Here is an 18,277-nt window from a genome sequence, read left to right as displayed (position 1 = left end):
AATGACAGAGGTCAAACGTTTTCTGTAAGTCTTCACAAGGTTGCCACACACTGTTGTTGGTATGTTGGCCCATTCCTCCATGCAGATCTCCTCTAGAGCAGTGATGTTTTTGGCTTTTCGCTTGGCAACACGGACTTTCAACTCCCTCCAAAGGTTTTCTATAGGGTTGAGATCTGGAGACTGGCTAGGCCACTCCAGGACCTTGAAATGCTTCTTATGAAGCCACTCCTTCGTTGCCCTGGCGGTGTGCTTTGGATCATTGTCATATTGAAAGACCCAGCCACGTTTCATCTTCAATGCCCTTGCTGATGGAAGGAGGTTTGCACTCAAAATCTCACGATACATGGCCCCATTCATTCTTTCATGTACCCGGATGAGTCGTCCTGGCCCCTTTGCAGAGAAACAGCCCCAAAGCATGATGTTTCCACCACCATGCTTTACAGTAGGTATGGTGTTTGATGGATGCAACTCAGTATTCTTTTTCCTCCAAACACGACAAGTTGTGTTTCTACCAAACAGTTCCAGTTTGGTTTCATCAGACCATAGGACATTCTCCCAAAACTCCTCTGGATCATCCAAATGCTCTCTAGCAAACTTCAGACGGGCCCGGACATGTACAGGCTTAAGCAGTGGGACACGTCTGGCACTGCAGGATCTGAGTCCATGGTGGCGTAGTGTGTTACTTATGGTAGGCCTTTTTACATTGGTCCCAGCTCTCTGCAGTTCATTCACTAGGTCCCCCCACGTGGTTCTGGGATTTTTGCTCACCGTTCTTGTGATCATTCTGACCCCACGGGGTGGGATTTTGCGTGGAGCACCAGATCGAGGGAGATTATCAGTGGTCTTGTATGTCTTCCATTTTCTAATTATTGCTCCCACAGTTGATTTCTTCACTCCAAGCTGGTTGGCTATTGCAGATTCAGTCTTCCCAGCCTGGTGCAGGGCTACAATTTTGTTTCTGGTGTCCTTTGACAGCTCTTTGGTCTTCACCATAGTGGAGTTTGGAGTCAGACTGTTTGAGGGTGTGCACAGGTGTCTTTTTATACTGATAACAAGTTTAAACAGGTGCCATTACTACAGGTAATGAGTGGAGGAAAGAGGGGACTCTTAAAGAAGAAGTTACAGGTCTGTGAGAGCCAGAAATCTTGATTGCTTGTTTCTGACCAAATACTTATTTTCCATCATAATATGCAAATAAAATGAAAAAAAACCAGACAATGTGATTTTCTGGATTTTTTTTTCTCAGTTTGTCTCCCATAGTTGAGGTCTACCTATGATGTAAATTACAGACGCCTCTCATCTTTTTAAGTGGTGGAACTTGCACTATTGCTGACTGACTAAATACTTTTTTTCCCCACTGTATGTGTCTTGCTCCTGACAGCCAACACTTCCGTGTCTCCAGCATGATGACTCTCCATCTCCTCCTTCCCCTCCTCAGTTCATCCACGTAGGAGAGATGGACAAAAGTTGGCACTAGCCTCTGTTGTGCTCTGAACAAACTTCTGTTCCTCATCTTCAGCCTCCACCTCCTCATTATTAACCAATCTGCACTGAGCAGATGAGATGAGACTGGGCTGGGTAGTATCTCCTTGTCTCATTTCTTCCTTCATCTCCACTTGTTCCACATGCAGAGCTCCATATTAAATTGTAAGCAGCGACTGCTTAAGTAGGCACAGAATTGGGATCGTTGCGATGACTATGGCGTCACTGCCCCTCATCATCTTTGTGGAGTCTTGGAGAACCACACAAATGTCAGGCATCCATACCAACTCTTCAGTTGTTATGTTCAGAGGCTGACCAGAGCACTGACAGCAATGTTGGCGTTGGTATTCCACAACTGGCCTCTGCTGCTCACAAAGCCTTGACAGCATGTGCAGTGTAGAGTTCCAGCGCGTGGTGACATTGCATGTGCTGTTGCAACAGTGCCAGAGCGGAGACAGCTGTAGATGACTTGCGGAAATGGGCGCTGATGGGTGTACCTTGACCAGAAGCTCTAGCAAATCTGGGTACGCTTTCAGAAACTGCTGAACTACCAAGTTGAGCACATGTGCCAAGCATGGTACAGTAGTATTCAAAATAATAGCAGTGTGTTCAGAAACATGAGTTAATAACAAAATCTTTATACTAGGTTATATTTCCATGCTTTGGGAACATTGCACACTTTTTTCTACTGTAATTCAAAACATGAAGAGAAATGTATATATATTTTTAACTACTTTACAGAAAGTTACAAAAAATGTACATAGAATTGTTCTAAAAATAGCAGTGTCTGCATTTGTCTTTACAAACTCACAATATGTACTATTTTTTATGACAATTTAGCATTCTTGTGAATCACTGACCTAATATTAAGTTGTATACCCACAGTTTTTTAGAACTGCTTCACATCTATGTTGCATAGAGTCAACCAACTTCTGGCACCTGTCATCTGTTATTCCAGTCCAGCATGCTTGGACTACATCCCACAATTTTTTGGCATTTGTTGGATTTGGCTCAGAAAAGGAATTTTTTATGTCACCCCATAAGTATTCTATTGGATTAAAGTCCGGGGATTGGGCTGGCCTCTCCATAACCTCAATTTTGCTGGACTGGCACCAAGATTTTGTTTACTGGTGTGTTTAGGGTTGACGTCTTGTTGAAACACCCATTTCAAGGGCATATCCTCTTCAGTGTAAGGCAACATGATCTCTTCAAGTATTTTAATATATGCAAACTGGTCAATGATCCCTGGTATGTGGTAAATAGGTCTGGTGTGGCTCCCCTGAGGGTTCTGTCGCCACAGAGGTACTGCACCTCCTCCTGAGGTGTACCCCGCCATTCAGGTAAGGTGGAGACACCTGACCACACTCCAACATCTGAATCCCACACAACATAGTAGTGTAGCAAAGCACCTTTGGTGGCTCCCTGCTTGGAACACGAAGAGTGCTGGGAGGTGGGTGGAGCTTAGTCTGCACAAGAGAGCGGAGATTATTAGGACTTGGGGAGTCTGACTCAGAGTCTGTGAGAGGAGATCCCCTGAGTGGGATGGATGGAAGAAAGTGCTGCAGCAAACCTCAGTGACCTGGGTCTGCTGGCACAGGAAAGAGATTATAGAAAGCCTGACTCTCCATAAGAAAGATTGATTTGTACGGAACGTGAGGAGAAAAAGAGAACTAAGGATTAGGGTTAGAGCAGAGCCCTTCCTCAAGTTCTAAGCGCATGGCCGGGGTTCGGTCCTCGAGATAGTATGGATACTAATGGTCCTGCGACAGACACCGGAGGAATAGAAGTCGTCACCACTTTATTCCCACACAAGACTTGGGGGCACAACAGCAACGTAAGTGAGCCGGGACTTAGTAGCAAGGAGTCCCCGAAGCAGGCTACAGCTGTCTGCCGTACAAGTAGAGTTCTAAGAACGTCTGAAAGGAGGAACTCCAGTGTAACTCAGTACTGGGAGTACTTCAAATAGGCGCTAGAAGGGAGACGTTCAGAAAAGGCACATATGTTGGCGGAGTGTTGGAACGGAGTACTTCATCTTGTCTGGAGGTTGGCTGAGCCCCTGACCTGGAGGACACGGCACGGATGCGGGCACCTGTATGTACAACAGACTGTGAGTAAAGCTTTGGAACTACATGCCCTGGTGTCCTCCACTTATTCCTGCGCCAACCCACTCAGCACTGCTACATCTCTGTGCTGAACACTGCACCATTACGCTCTCCTCACTAGCTCTTCATCTACATGCCCTGGGACTACAGCCCTGCCTGTGGAGGGCTACACCATCATTGCTGCACCACACCATCTGTCCCAGAGGATCTGTCTGCAGCTTCGGCTTAACACCTTCATTGCCGAACACCACAGGTGGCATCACGAATCATTCACGCTCAACAACATTCCCCTTTTACAATGGACGCCCAGGGTCACGGACTGGGTCACCGCTACTGTGACACTTCCCTCTGAGATACCGGCCCGGTACCGAGTACCCCACGGCCCTGGCGGGATACCCATTTTTGGCGTCACAAACAGGATGACGAAGCCCGGTGCCACCGGGTTCTGTGTGCCGAAGATTTATTGGACTTGTGATTGCTGAAAATGTGCAAAATAACCAAATTGATAGACTGTAAAATGGACTCTCAAAATGGCCACCGGCGCGGTGTAGAAAGGTGTGACAACATGGGTGGACCTAAGAAAAGAGTGCGAACTGTCCTGGGCCTCCCCTGCCTAAACTTCTATGCAACAGCAACATGGCCCACCCGCAGAGGGGTTCGTATACTGGCCTGGTATGGAGGAGTAGGAAGAAGATGCCGCCCCCAGAAGGAGGAGCGAGGCCCTGTGGCAGGAAAGGAGCCAAGGAAGGAGAGGGAATGCCAGAACAGAAGAAGGAAGGAGGCCCGAAGCGCGCGAGGAGGTTGAGCTGAACTTCCCCGGGGCAGTAGCTGAAGGCTCCGACCCTGCTTCCACAATGGACCGCCAGCAGCTGGAGGATGAGATTGCCCAGCTGACTCACCGTCTGGGGCTGAGAAAAGAGGCTCTCTGGACCCTGAACCTGCAGCGCGCCCAGGCGGGGCCCACACCAGCGGTACCTTCACTACCGGTACCCACCGCCGATGCACTGGTTCTCCCTCAGGCAGCATCTGTGGAGCCCGCGGCCGCTGTGATGCCATCAGCAGCGCCTGTTACCATCTCCCCGCTGCAACCGCCACTGAGCGCTACCTGCCAGGAGGAGCTACCAGAGGGCCTGGGAGCTGAGCAGGAGGAAGCTGTGCTCCTGCCTGGACCTAGCTCGGCCGCGCAGGTCCCACCGGAGGCCCTTGCGGACCAGGAGACACCATCCGCTCCACCACCATCTCCCACCTCTGACCAGGCAACTCCAGTCACCGCTGCTGCCACCGGCTGTAATCCAGTGCCTGCACCAGAGCCAGAACACCGCCAGAAAACGTCAGGTACGACCGCCGCCCCTGCCATCGGGTTGCTCTCTGAGCTTCTTTTCACTGAGTGCAATGGGCCGGTACTCCGCATGGGACAGTTGGAAGAGCTGTGTTCTCAATTCCAAGGCACTAAGCTGACTGTGATGGGGAACTGGATGAAGTCCCTGCTGAAAAGAGTAAGGCTGGAGCAGGCGCGTCCCATTCAACATCTTCTGATCTCAGCAAAGGAGTCTGAGCAGCTGATGGGTGTTACTATGCATCATGGGTTTCCCCTTCCAGAGATTCATAATACCCGCATTTCATCCTACAAGCGGCCACAGGCAAAAGTTTCACCCGCAGTCAGACCAAAAGCCAAGGCAGCAGAGATACCACCTGAAGCTGAGGAACAACATCCATTGGTACATGTCACCACCCCTGCTGTACCACAGGCAGCAGTTCTACCAGCTGCCACCTCATCTACACAGGCTGCCACCAACCTAACTCCTTGGGAGAAGGAATACCAACCATTCATTAACCCACAGGAGGTGGAAAAGCAGAAAGTCTTCCCTGGAAGCAGCAAAAGAAACCAGCTTCCACTACCCCAAGAGAAGATCATCAATAAAGGACATTTCCACAATAACTAACTGTTACCCAAGAGGGTATTGGCACGTTTGCCCTTGTTATTTTTCCCCATTGTTTATCATGTTTTTCTTCAAGTTTGCCTAGTTTTTGGCATTAGTATTTTTGAAATTTGAACTGCCGTGATCATGAACTTGGAATGAGTCACAGACTTTCTTTTATATAGTTGCGCCTTTTAAGGTGCCATCTCTTGGTTTTACATAGGCCTTCTTTAAATAAGAACTACCTCGGACTGGGAGCTCTGCTCTTATCATAAGGACATTTCAAGACATTTTGGGCTGGACCAGTGTCTACTTTATCCAAGAATAATTGCACTAATGTCTTAATAATCATTGTTTAGTATTTTATAGTGAAGGATAAGAATAGGTTGTTATGATAGTTTTTGATAAAGATACTGATAGCAATAGAACTTAGTAGGTATCGGAATAGACAGAATTTGATAATGTTTTAATAAAGATCTGTGTTGAATAAAGAAATAAAGGTTTACATTCAGGTGACGAACCAGGCATCAGCGGTTGTCACTCATGGTCTAAAAGAAATGTGTATGATAAAAGAAAGAGATACTGCAGTACTTAAATTGGTAGTTAACGTATTAGTAATTAGTACTTCCATATAACTTTAAAATAGGTAATATGCCAAGTTATAGATAGTCTGTTAAATTGTTTGTAGCATTCAAGAATCAGTGCCTCCCAAATTGGGAAGTTTAGTTTAAGAACTGTTTATTAAGCATTTCAAAATTTTTGTATGTTCCTTATTTTGTAACATCTTTGTTTCATTTGCAGCCCGCGGACGTGCTGTGTTTAACGGGGGGTATGTGGCACCCCTGAGGGTTCAGTCACCACGGAGGTACTGCTCCTCCTCCTGAGGTGTGGTACCCCACCATTCAGGTAAGGTGGAGACACCTGACCACACTCCAACACCTGCATCCCACACAACGTAGTAGTGTAGCAAAGCACCTTTGGTGGCTCTCTGCTTGGAACACGAAGAGTGCTGGGAGGTGGGTGGAGCTTAGTCTGCACAAGAGAGCAGGAGATTATTAGGACTGGGGGAGTCTGACTCAGAGTCTGTGAGAGGAAATCCCCTGAGTGGGATGGATGGAAGGAAGTGCTGCAGCAGACCTCAGTGACCTGGGTCTGCTGGCACAGGAAAGAGATTATAGAAAGCCTGACTCTCCATAAGAAAGATTGATTTGTACGGAACGTGAGGAGAAGAGGAGAACTAAGGATTAGGGTTAGAGCAGAGCCCTTCCTCAAGTACTAAGCGCAAGGCCGGGGTCCGGTCCTCGAGGTTGTATGGATACTAATGGTCCTGCGACAGACACCGGAGGAATAGAAGTTGTCACCACTTTATTCTCACACAAGACTTGGGGGCACAACAGCAACGTAAGTGAGCCGGGACTTAGTAGCAAGGAGTCCCCAAAGCAGGCTACAGCTGTCTGCCATACAAGTAGAGTTCTAAGAACATCTGAAAGGAGGAAGTCCAGTGTAACTCAGTACTGGGAGTACTTCAAATAGGCGCTAGAAGGGCGATGTTCAGAAAAGGCACATATGTTGGTGGAGTGCTGTAAAGGAGTACTTCATCTTGTCTGTAGGTTGGCTGAGCCCCTGACCTGGAGGACACGGCACGGATGCGGGCACATGTATGCACAACAGACTGTGAGTAAAGCTTTGGAACTACATGCCCTGGTGTCCTCCGCTTATTCCTGCGCCAACCCACTCAGCACTGCTACACTGCACCATTACGCTCTCCTCACTAGCTCTCCATCTACACTGCCCTGGGACTACACCATCATTGCTGCACCACACCATCTGTCCCAGAGGATCTATCTGCAGGGTCTGCTTAACACCTTCATTGCTGAACACCACAGGTGGCGTCACGAATCATTCACTTATAAACTTTAATCATCATCCACGCTCAACAACATTCCCCTTTTACAATGGACGCCCAGGGCCACGGACCAGGTCACCACTACTGTGACACTTCCCTCTGAGATACCGGCCCGGTACCGAGTACCCCACGGCCCTGGCGGGCGACCCACTGGCATCTAGTAAGAGAAACATGTCCATATCATGATGCTTACACCACCATGCTTTACTGTCTTCAGAGTGTACTGTGGCTTGAATGCAGCATTTGAGGGCAGTCTGACAAAGTGTCTGCATCCTTTGGATCCAAAAAGAACAATTTTACTTTCATCAGTCCACAAAATGTATCTCCATTTCTCTTTAGGCCAGTTTGGCAAATTGCTTCAGTACATGTCTTTTTTTTTTTTTTTAACAATGAGACTTTGCGGAGACTTCTTGCTAAGAGATTAGCTTCACACAGGCATCTCCTAACAATCACAGTACTCACAGGTATCTTGAGACTGTCTTTGATCATCCTGAAGCTCATCATTGGCTGAGCCTTTACCATTCTGGCTATTCTTCCATCATTTGAATGGTAGTCTTCACTTTTTTTCCACGTCTCTCTGGTTTGGCCTTCCATTTTAAATCATTGGAGATCATTTTAGCTGAACAGCCGATCATTGTCTGCACTTCTTTATAAGTTTCACGCTCTCCAGTCAACTTTTTAATCAAAGTACGCTGTTCTTCTGAACACTGTCTCGGACGACCCTTATTTCTCAGGCTTTTAAGGATAAATGCATGTACAACATGTCCTGGATTAATCCTTAAATAAGGGCCACCTGATTCACACCCGTTTCTTCATAGAATGATTGACCTCACTAATTGAACCCCACACTGCTATTATTTTGAACACACCCCCTTTCAATTATTGTAATACACAGAGTCAAAAACATGCAGATCATGAATGCAGAATTTGTTGGTTTTCTTAGAATCTACTGGACCAACTGGTAAATTGTCTGACATATCTTAATATAATTTATACCAAAAACAGTGATGTATCTGGATAGTCATATTGGACTGCTATTATTTTGAACACTACTGTACGTGTGTGAGTTTGCCAAGTTTCACAGCCGCCACCAGGTTACGCCGATTATCAAACATGACCATGCCTGGTTGGAGATTCAGCGGCAAAAAACACATCTATCTGCTCTGTTATTCCTTTAAGTAACTCTGCCATGGTATGCAGTTTGTCTCCTAGACAACTTAGCTTCAGCAGAGCCTGATGCCGCTTCACTGAGACAGATCGATTCTTCCAGCTCCTGACTGATGTGGATGACGTGTTCTGAGGTAACACATTTGAGATGGAGGATGAGGAGCAGTAGGAGGGGGTGCAAGAACTGATGCTGGAGGTGGAGGAATCTCCCATAGAAGTAGGGCCAGCAATCTTCTTCGTCGAGAGCACATGTGCCGTGCCAGGGTGGGACTCGGCCCCAGCAATGTTCACTCCACAATGTTCACTCAGTGTGCCGGCATTGAAATTTGCAAATAAAGTCCATGGAGCCTCATTTAAGAGTCTCAAACACGGGACTAGCCAGATCTTCCTCCAGGGAAGGACCCAGCCAAGGATATTGACTTAAAGGGCCACTTAATATGGTTGTAATGGTGGTTTCCGAAAGGAGCCACTCCTTGGCTGGGTCCTTCCCTGGAGGAAGATCTGGCTAGTCCCGTGTTTGAGACTCTTAAATGAGGCTCCATGGACTTTATTTGCATATTCATATTTCCCAGGGAGCAATGCACCTAGGATTTCATTGTGACTGAGCGCCTTTGCCGGCTGCCGCAGTGTTTTCTTTGACTGGTCTCCCTGAGGTCAGTGATTGTTTCGTGATGTTGGTCATTGAAATTTAGCATCCCTAGCCATAAGCACTTGTCCACATGTTAGTTATTAATTGGACAATCCCAGTAAGTGCGTTGGTAAGGGCACAGGTGATGTTCCAGGATACGTGTTGGTACAAGGCGGAGACTGAGTACTGAGGACAGCTTCCACCATGAGACAGCGGAAATCCTTGGTGTCACAAGCCAAAATGGCAACATTTCTACAGTCATCAGCCTGGAAATGTGTACGTTTAGCATTTGGGCTTGTGAGTGGGTGGCTGGAAATTTTCTCTTTAGTTCCAAGGCCTAGGTTAGGGAAAGATGAACGCTGTGCTGGGGCAACGATTTGGAAGTGCCTGATGATGGTGCTTCAGAATGTGCAAACGTAACTAGGAGGATAGCGTGCACTCAAGTCCAATGGCGAGGTGCAGGTGTAACGGACCAGTAGGTCCTATTACTAATAATAGTCTAATTCACCGCACACTCAGAGGGATTTATGCAAATAAGTGCTTATTTTATTATATACAAAACATGTGGGAGCCAAACAAGAATATATAGCACGAAGTAGAAGCGATATAATAACACGACGTTTCGGCTCAGTCCGAGCCTTTATCACTTTTATCGCTGTATTGAAAGTCGGATCTTTGAATAAAGAGGAATAGAACTCCCAAGAGAATAGCCCAAGAAAGATGGCTGTTGATAGGGTGCTATACAGCGGCGCTCCCACGCCTAGCTGCAGTGGCGCCACTGCAGCTAGGCGTGGGAGCGCCGCTGTATAGCACCCTATCAACAGCCATCTTTCTTGGGCTATTCTCTTGGGAGTTCTATTCCTCTTTATTCAAAGATCCGACTTTCAATACAGCGATAAAAGTGATAAAGGCTCGGACTGAGCCGAAACGTCGTGTTATTATATCGCTTCTACTTCGTGCTATATATTCTTGTTTGGCTCCCACATGTTTTGTATATAATAAAATAAGCACTTATTTGCATAAATCCCTCTGAGTGTGCGGTGAATTAGACTATTATCAGAATGTGCAAAGGCAGGTGCAGGGCAGGAGGCATCTGCACCAGTGTCATGAACAGGGGATTGGAAAGCACCTGACACAGAGGAAGAAGCAGTAGTGTCATCCGCTGGCGTCAATCGTGGACCCAGGCATTCGGTTGACCGGGTGCATAGATGATGTGCCTGATTATGCAGGTGGCGTTTAGGCCCTTAGTAGTCAAGTCACCTCCTGATCTTGTCATGGAACAGATTGAAAGTGACCATTTTTTATCTCAGAACTCTCTTTAAAAAGTCCAACACCTAAATCTTTGACGGAGAAATTCACAAGTGTCGGTGCTCTGTGTAACAGTTGCACGCCTTCTCCCTCTGGTCACCCCACTGCCTCTCTCTTCCTGTTTGGGTTTTGCTTTACCTCCCACAAAGCGCTGCTGCCAGCTGAATTAACAACAATCTGACTTATCAGAAACTGCGTTGTCTCATCATCAACTTCTTTCTTAGTCAAAATTTGCCTTTCCCCACCATTAGAGATGGGTGAACCCTGTGGTAGTTCAACTCATGTGGTGGTATCCTGAGGTAGAAAATAGGAACACTGTCTCTTTAAATCCTTGGTTGGTTTATTATTATGCGGCATAAACCAACAAGAAGGGAAAATAAACAGCCTTTCAGGCTGAAACAGGAAAACAACAAAGAAAAACAAAAACGCTTCAACACATTCCATACTTATGCGAGTAACATCCTGATCTGGAGCAACCCAGGTTCAGTCTTTCTCCTCAAGACACAAAAACCACTGGAGAATCTTCTTTCCAGTCTTGCTGACCAAAGCCTGCCTCTAGAGCCCAGTTATTTAAACCCAAGACCATGTGACTCTTTCCATCATGTGACTGACCACATGATTATGACATCACACAGGTCCTGTCAGCTCTGCATGTGGAGATATGGTGGACCTCCTCCCTACCGCTCTTTGAAGGTCCACTAAAACCAGCCCATTATGCAACTTTAACTTAACCCGCACAACACGTAGTGTGCTGGAGGAAAACACTCTGGTCTCAAATCACTGATACCATTAAGTGTAGTGACACATATCTCCCCTCTATTACATTACCAGTGACTTTGTCACAGCCCAAACAGCCACCCACAAAAGGCGCTTCTAGTAGATGCGCCAATTCTGGCGCTTTGCCCGGCTCTTCCCACTTGCCGTGTAGCGGTGGCAAATGGGGTTCATATTTGTGGGGTTGATGTCAATTTTGTATTGTCCCTCACCTGACTGTCATTCTGTCCCATGTCGTAATACAGGTCTGAGAGATAAAATGTGTTCAACCTGGACGGTGCCAAGATGTGACTGTCCAGGCTAAGAGCCACTGGGAAATAAGCTGCTGCGAGCGCAGCAGCGGTGACATCATCGAGGTTACTGCCGGTCACTGAGGCTGCATTCCCAGCCGCGCCAATGAACTGCATTGACGTCGGTGAGATCCCCTCTACCAAAATGAGAAAAAGACTCATGATGCAAAGGCGAGTTCGCCGCAATTAAATTCTCACGGTGAACTCGCCTCTGCACTGTGAGACTTTTTCTCACTGTGCTAGCATGGATCTCACCTAGGTCACCGCAGCTCAGCCAAGCTGAAAATGCAGCCTCAGTGACCTGCGGTTGCCTCAGTGGTTCTCAACATGGACGGTCGCATCTTGGCACCATCCAGATTGAAAACTGTTTACCCCCTAGACATGGATTACAGCATGGAACAAAAAACGATTTTTAGGCTGGGATGAGCAATATCCATGGCTCCTTACCAGCCCCCATCTGTGAGCTTTAGCAAGGCTGATTGTCAAAAATGGGGGGAACCCATGCAGTTTTGTTTGATTATTTAAATAATTTTAAAAAATTGGAGTGGGGACCACCTTTATTCTTGAAAATCAAACTTGCTGAAATTGACAGCTGAGGGTTGCAGCCCCCAGCTGGAGGGTTGGCTAGCTGGTTATCAAAAATACAGGGGAACCAACGCCGTTTATTTTTAAAATAATTAACAGCGCGGGCATCGGCTGATGAAAACTGCCATCAGCTGCTTCTGCTCTAGCCATTATTAGTGGCAGCAGACGTCGGCTTATGGGAGCAGCAGTTTCCAAATAACAGCAGTGACTGAAGGTAAACTTTATAGCTCCAATCACAGCTGCGCGCTCACGCTGATTTTTTACAGCATAGGAACCATGGCTGTCTGACCAGCAGTGATGATTTTACTGCAGTTCAAAAGCGGTGTTTGCTGCGCTGTCATACACATCACCAGAGTTCGGATACTGTTCTGGTAACCAAACCCAAACTTTTTGTGACTGTTTGGCCGAACCCGCCAGGCCCGACTATGCAGGTGTCCGCCCATCTCTACACGCCATCATCTTCTTGTGGCCGTGGCTGCTCTAAGTTTTGTACATCACTAAACAGCAACTCCTGTCCCTCTTGGGCAATGCAGGGTGAGAGGCCACATTCAAGAAATGATGTTGTAAATAGCTCCTTGGAGTGTCCTAGTGTGGGATCACTAGTCTCCTGGGACTCAACATGGTGGGAGGAAGGAGGATCAGGGTGAGGATTAAGTGATTCAGACTCTTGGCTAGGGCTGCCAAGCATGCTGAAAGCATTATCTGCTATTCAAGCACCTGTTCGCACTGCTCTGGCTTTAGAAGTAGTGTACCATGCCTCCGTGCAAAGTGGGACACGAACCTATATATGATGTTTCTTGTGCTCCAGCAACAGACGTAGTTGCACCTGCCCCATGTCCTAGCCATCTGCATGCACCATCATCAGCACTTCCCAGTCACTTAGCACACAATTTTGTAATTGCTAGGTGTCTTGAATACACATTTATGTTTAATTAAAAAAAAATTGTCACCTGCAGCAGTCAGCATTTTTTGTTAGCTTAATACCATCGTAATGTAACACAGAGCACATAAAAGGATTACAAGCTAAATCCAGAAAAATTTGGGAAATTTTTTTTGGAGTATTACATATCACCGTAATGTAACAAAACATGTAAAACTCTATGGATGACAAAATCAATCTAGAAGAAACTTTGAACACTTTTTTGGAGTGTTATATACCAAAATGAAAGTACATAATACTCTATGGATGAATAACTAAATCCAGATTTTTTTTTTACTTTTTTTGTAGTCTTATATACCACCAAAATGTAACACAAAGTACTTCATTTTCTATGGATAACAATGGTCAATTTTTTCACCCCCCAAAAAAATAACGTGGTCATGTGCAGCAGATATATATTTAACAACGGACTGCAAAGCCCTAAGCCTTGCCTAGAAGCTGCATTCTGTCACTCTCCCTGCTCCTGCCACTCCCTGACTAAATGCAGAAAGTATCTGATACAAACAGCAAAGCCCAAGATTAGCCCTTAAAAGGACTGTTAGTATGATGGTTCAACATCAGCACCAGTATAAACACTAGAGGACTCTGATTAGTTATACTGTGCACACACAGGCCTGGACAAAGAGGACTCTGATTAGTTATACTGTGCACACACAGGCCTGGACAACCCCTCTCTCTCCAATAAGAACTGTCCCTGAGCTGTGCAATGGCATCAGTGTGCTGAGCGTGGCATCCCCTGTTCTTTTATAACCCCGGATGATGGAATATGGTCAGCCAATACAGTAATGCCACTACCAAGATGGCTACGGCATTACAGTGACTGGTAGGCAATCCCCGCATGTTTATTTACTGCGTAACAGGTGCCAAACATAGGGCAGGGATTCAAACTTCAAATCCAAGCACTGGCTAATGCTCGCCAACTGCTGAGCGTTTGTTACGTGGGGCTTAGGTCAAAGAAGGCTGAAATACCCGGGGCCCCTGCGGAGTCCCTCCAACTAGGGAAAACCCTGTCTGACCCTCAACCCAGGGTTTTTGCTAATGGTGCAAATGCCTGAGCCTCCAACCTTTCCTTAACTCCTGCTCAGCCCTAAGCTGAACCCTCCACCCTCCACCCAGTGAGTCGTCAAACCACCAAAGCCCACACAGTAATGACAGACAGGGAGAACTTAAACCGCACCGCGCCGCATACACACAGGACAATACCGTAATGTGAACAGGGCAAAACAAAACACAAATATAGGAAGGCGAAAAGGTAACAACGGATCATACGCCACCAGCTACGAATTTCTCTCTTCAACACCACCTCTCCAGACCGGAACCACTTGGCATAAAACACAAGCTATAATCGGCGATGCCCACAGGCCAGCACGACTATTTAAAGACCATGGGCGTGACCAAACATCCCACCTGATTTCCAGCTAGAGTAACCCCCAATAACCTGAGTAAAATCAAGCCGGCGCCACTGAGGCTATAGTGGACGGAGATGGAACTACCGCTGCCTGCCGGACGCTGTGGTGTGAATAGCGTCCGACATGACAGCGTTAATTCATCCCTAGTTGTAAGTGTTTAAAAAAAAATCTGAGTTTTATCAATAAGAAATATACATAACTACAGGGTGGGTGGGCCATTTATATGGATACACCTAAATAAAATGGGAATGGTTAGTGATATCAATTTCCTGTTTATGGCACATTAGTATATGGGAGGGGGAAAACTTTTCAATATGGTTGTGACACATTTTATAAGTGGTCATAAACTTGTAAATAGCTCATGAAAGAATAAAGTTATGTTAAAACCAAGGACACCATTGTTTGTTTGTGAAATTCTCAATAAATTTGATGTGTCACATGACCCTCTTCCCATTGAAAAAATAAAGTTGGATCCAAAATGGCCGACTTTAAAATGGCCACCATGGTCACCACCCAAAATTATTATGTGTGGGTAGATATGTCAGTACTTTGGGAAATTTATAATGTGTGGGGGGATGGTGGAACTGTGGAAAAATTATTATTTGTGGGAAGATGACGGTAATGTGGGAACATTATACTATGTGATGGGGGATGGAGGTACTTTGGGAACATTATGTGTGGGGGGGATGGTTATACTGTGGAAACATTATACTGTGTGTGTGGGGATGTATGTACTGTGGGAACATTATACTGTGTGTGGGGGGATGGCGGTACTGTGGGAACATTATACTTTGTGGGGGATGGAGGTACTGTGGGAACATGATACTGTATGGGGTAATGGCGGTACTGTGGGAAAATTATACTGCGTGTGGGAAGATGGTAATACTGTGAGAACATTATACTTTGTGCAGGAGGATGGCGGTATGGTGGGAACATTATACTGTGTGTGGGGGGATGGTGGTATGGTGGGAACATTATACTGTGTGGGGGGAATGGCAGTACTGTGGGAACATTAGACCGTGTGTGGGGGATGGCGGTACTGTGGGAACATTATACTGTGTGTGGGGGGATGGCAGTACTGGGGGAACATTATACTGTGTGTGGGAGGATGGAAGTACTGTGGGAACATTATACTGTGTGTGGGGGATTGTGGTACTGTGGGAACATTATACTGTGTGTGGAGGGATGGCGGTACTGGGGGAACATTATCCTGTGTGTGGGGGGATGGCAGTACTGGGGGAACATTATACTGTGTGTGGAGGGATGGCGGTACTAGGGGAACATTATACTGTGTGTGGGGGGATGGCAGTACTGGGGGAACATTATCCTGTGTGTGGGGGGATGGCAGTACTGGGGGAACATTATACTGTGTGTGGAGGGATGGCGGTACTAGGGGAACATTATACTGTGGGTGGGGGATTGCGGTACTGGGGGAACATTATACTGTGTGTGGGGGATGGTGGTACTGGGGAACATTATACTGTGTGTGGGGGGATGGCGGTACTGTGGGGACATTATACTGTGTGCGGGGGGATGGCGGTACTGTGGGAACATTATACTGTGTGTGGGGGGATGGTGGTACTGTGGGAACATTATACTGTGTGTGGGGGATGGCGGTACTGTGGGAACATTATACTGTGTGTGGGGGATGGCAGTAATGTGGGAACATTATACTGTGTGTGGGGGATGGTGGTACTGGGGGACATTATACTGTGTGTGGGGGGATGGCGGTACTGTGGGAACATTATACTGTGTGTGGGGGATGGCGGTACTGTGGGAACATTATACTGTGTGTGGGGGATGGTGGTACTGGGGGACATTATACTGTGTGTGGGGGGGATGGTGGTACTGTGGGGACATTATACTGTGTGTGGGGGATGGTGGTACTGGAGGACATTATACTGTGTGTGGGGGAATGGTGGTACTGTGGGGACATTATACTGTGTGCGGGGGGATGGCGGTACTGTGGGAACATTATACTGTGTGTGGTGGGATGGCAGTACCGTGGGAACATTATACTGTGCGCGGGAGATAGCGGTATGGTGGGAACATTATACTGTGTGGGGGGAATGGTGGTACTGTGGGAACATTAGACCGTGTGTGGTGGGTTGGCGGTACTGTGGGAGCATTATACACTGTGGGGGATGGCGGTACTGTGGGATCATTATTCTGTGTGGGGGGGATGGCAGTACTGTGATAACATTATACTGTGTGTAGTGGAATGGCGGTACTGCGGGATCATTAGTCTGTGTGTGGGGGTATGGCGGTACAGTGGGAACATAACTGTGTGTGTGGGATGGCAGTAGATGGCAGATTATACTATGTTGGGGATGATGACACTGTGGGAACATTATACTGTGTGGCAGTGTAACAGAGTGTCACCCTTAGACTGTTTGTATGGACCATACTGTAATCAGGCCTACATTAGCATCCTTGTCCTGCATCTGGTGGGGTCATATTTGTCTTTGTTCCGCTCTGCAAGGGACATCTCCAATACACAAACCTGCAGACAGGCTGGAGACTGGGTTTCTTTAACATTCTTAATCCTTGGAGCTATGTTTAAGGGGGTGGGTGTTCATATCTCTACCCAACAAGGGGGATGATGCCAAGAGAGATTTCATAGTTAGTTGATGCTGCGTCTTGGGAAGGGCGAGGATCTGCAGCTGCGGCCAGGTCTTGTGCCATGTAAGGGGATTGAAGATCATTTGCCAACCAAATCTAGGGTTTTTTGTTACATATTCCTTGGCTTCAGATTACCGGGTGGCTGCCCCTGGATTTGTCCCTTCTGTGTTTCCACCTTGCAGACTCCAAGAAATCTACGTTTGGCGTTATATTTTCCCTGTCTCAATAAAAGTTGTTGGATTTTCATCAGCCTGCTGTCCCTTCCTGCTCAGTCACACACCCCATCACAAGCGGTACAGTGGACACATTACACTGTGTAGGGTCCAATAAAATGGCACAGTACGGTGTGAGCATAAGGAAACACAAATTCTGTATTTCTTAGAAAGTGGCAACAGAAAAACACGAAAAAAAGATTCATAGTTGAAGGGGTTACTGCTCCTTTCCCTCGCCCAGTAATGGGGAATCTCCAGCACCTACCTCCACCTGCAGAGCCGCACTCCACATATATGGCTGCTCTGTGCGCACAGGACCTGGGGAGGTCACAGGAGGGGAGGAGTCAGGGTTCACATGATCAGGGGCCTCAGTGTATGCAGGACTCTGCTGTGCTGGTTGTCATGGTGCTGGATGAGGGGAAGTTTCTGTGTGGGGTCAGGAGGGGTTTACAGGGTGGATGGAGGAGAGCAGTGTGTGTACAAGGTGTACGGAGCGGAGCCGCGTGTGTACAAGGTGTACGGAGCGGAGCCGCGTGTGTACGAGGTGTACGGAGCGGAGCCGCGTGTGTACGAGGTGTACGGAGCAGAGCCGTGTGTGTATGAGGTGTACGGAGCGGAGCAGCGTGTGTACGAGGTGTACAGAGCGGAGCCGCGTGTGTACGAGGTGTACAGAGCGAAGCCGTGTGTATGAGGTGTACGGAGCGGAGCCGTGTGTGTACGAGGTGTACGGAGCGGAGCCCTGTGTGTACGAGGTGTACAGAGCGGAGCCGCGTGTGTACGAGGTGTACGGAGCGGAGCCGCGTGTGTACGAGGTGTACGGAGCGGAGCCGCGTGTGTACGAGGTGTACGGAGCGGAGCCGTGTGTGTACGAGGTGTACGGAGCGGAGCCGCGTGTGTACGAGGTGTACGGAGTGGAGCTGTGTGTACTGAGCT

General features: G+C 47.4%; 1 protein-coding gene across 1 annotated transcript in view; it reads right to left on the bottom strand.

Moving 5' to 3' along the window:
- LOC141051096 (gastrula zinc finger protein XlCGF66.1-like) overlaps positions 1–17,673 on the bottom strand; it is a 28,630-nt gene extending 10,957 nt beyond the window's left edge. Inside the window, exon 1 of the mRNA XM_073547966.1 lies at positions 17,610–17,673. The gene's annotated coding sequence lies outside the window, so the exon portion shown is untranslated. The remainder of the gene's footprint in view (positions 1–17,609) is intronic.
- Between the last annotated feature and the right edge of the window lie 604 nt (positions 17,674–18,277).

This window comes from Dendrobates tinctorius, unplaced genomic scaffold, assembly GCF_039654945.1.
Source record: "Dendrobates tinctorius isolate UK_male_01 unplaced genomic scaffold, ASM3965494v1 ptg000155l, whole genome shotgun sequence".
Classification (NCBI taxonomy): domain Eukaryota; kingdom Metazoa; phylum Chordata; class Amphibia; order Anura; family Dendrobatidae; genus Dendrobates; species Dendrobates tinctorius.
This window is presented reverse-complemented; position numbering and strand designations above follow the sequence as displayed.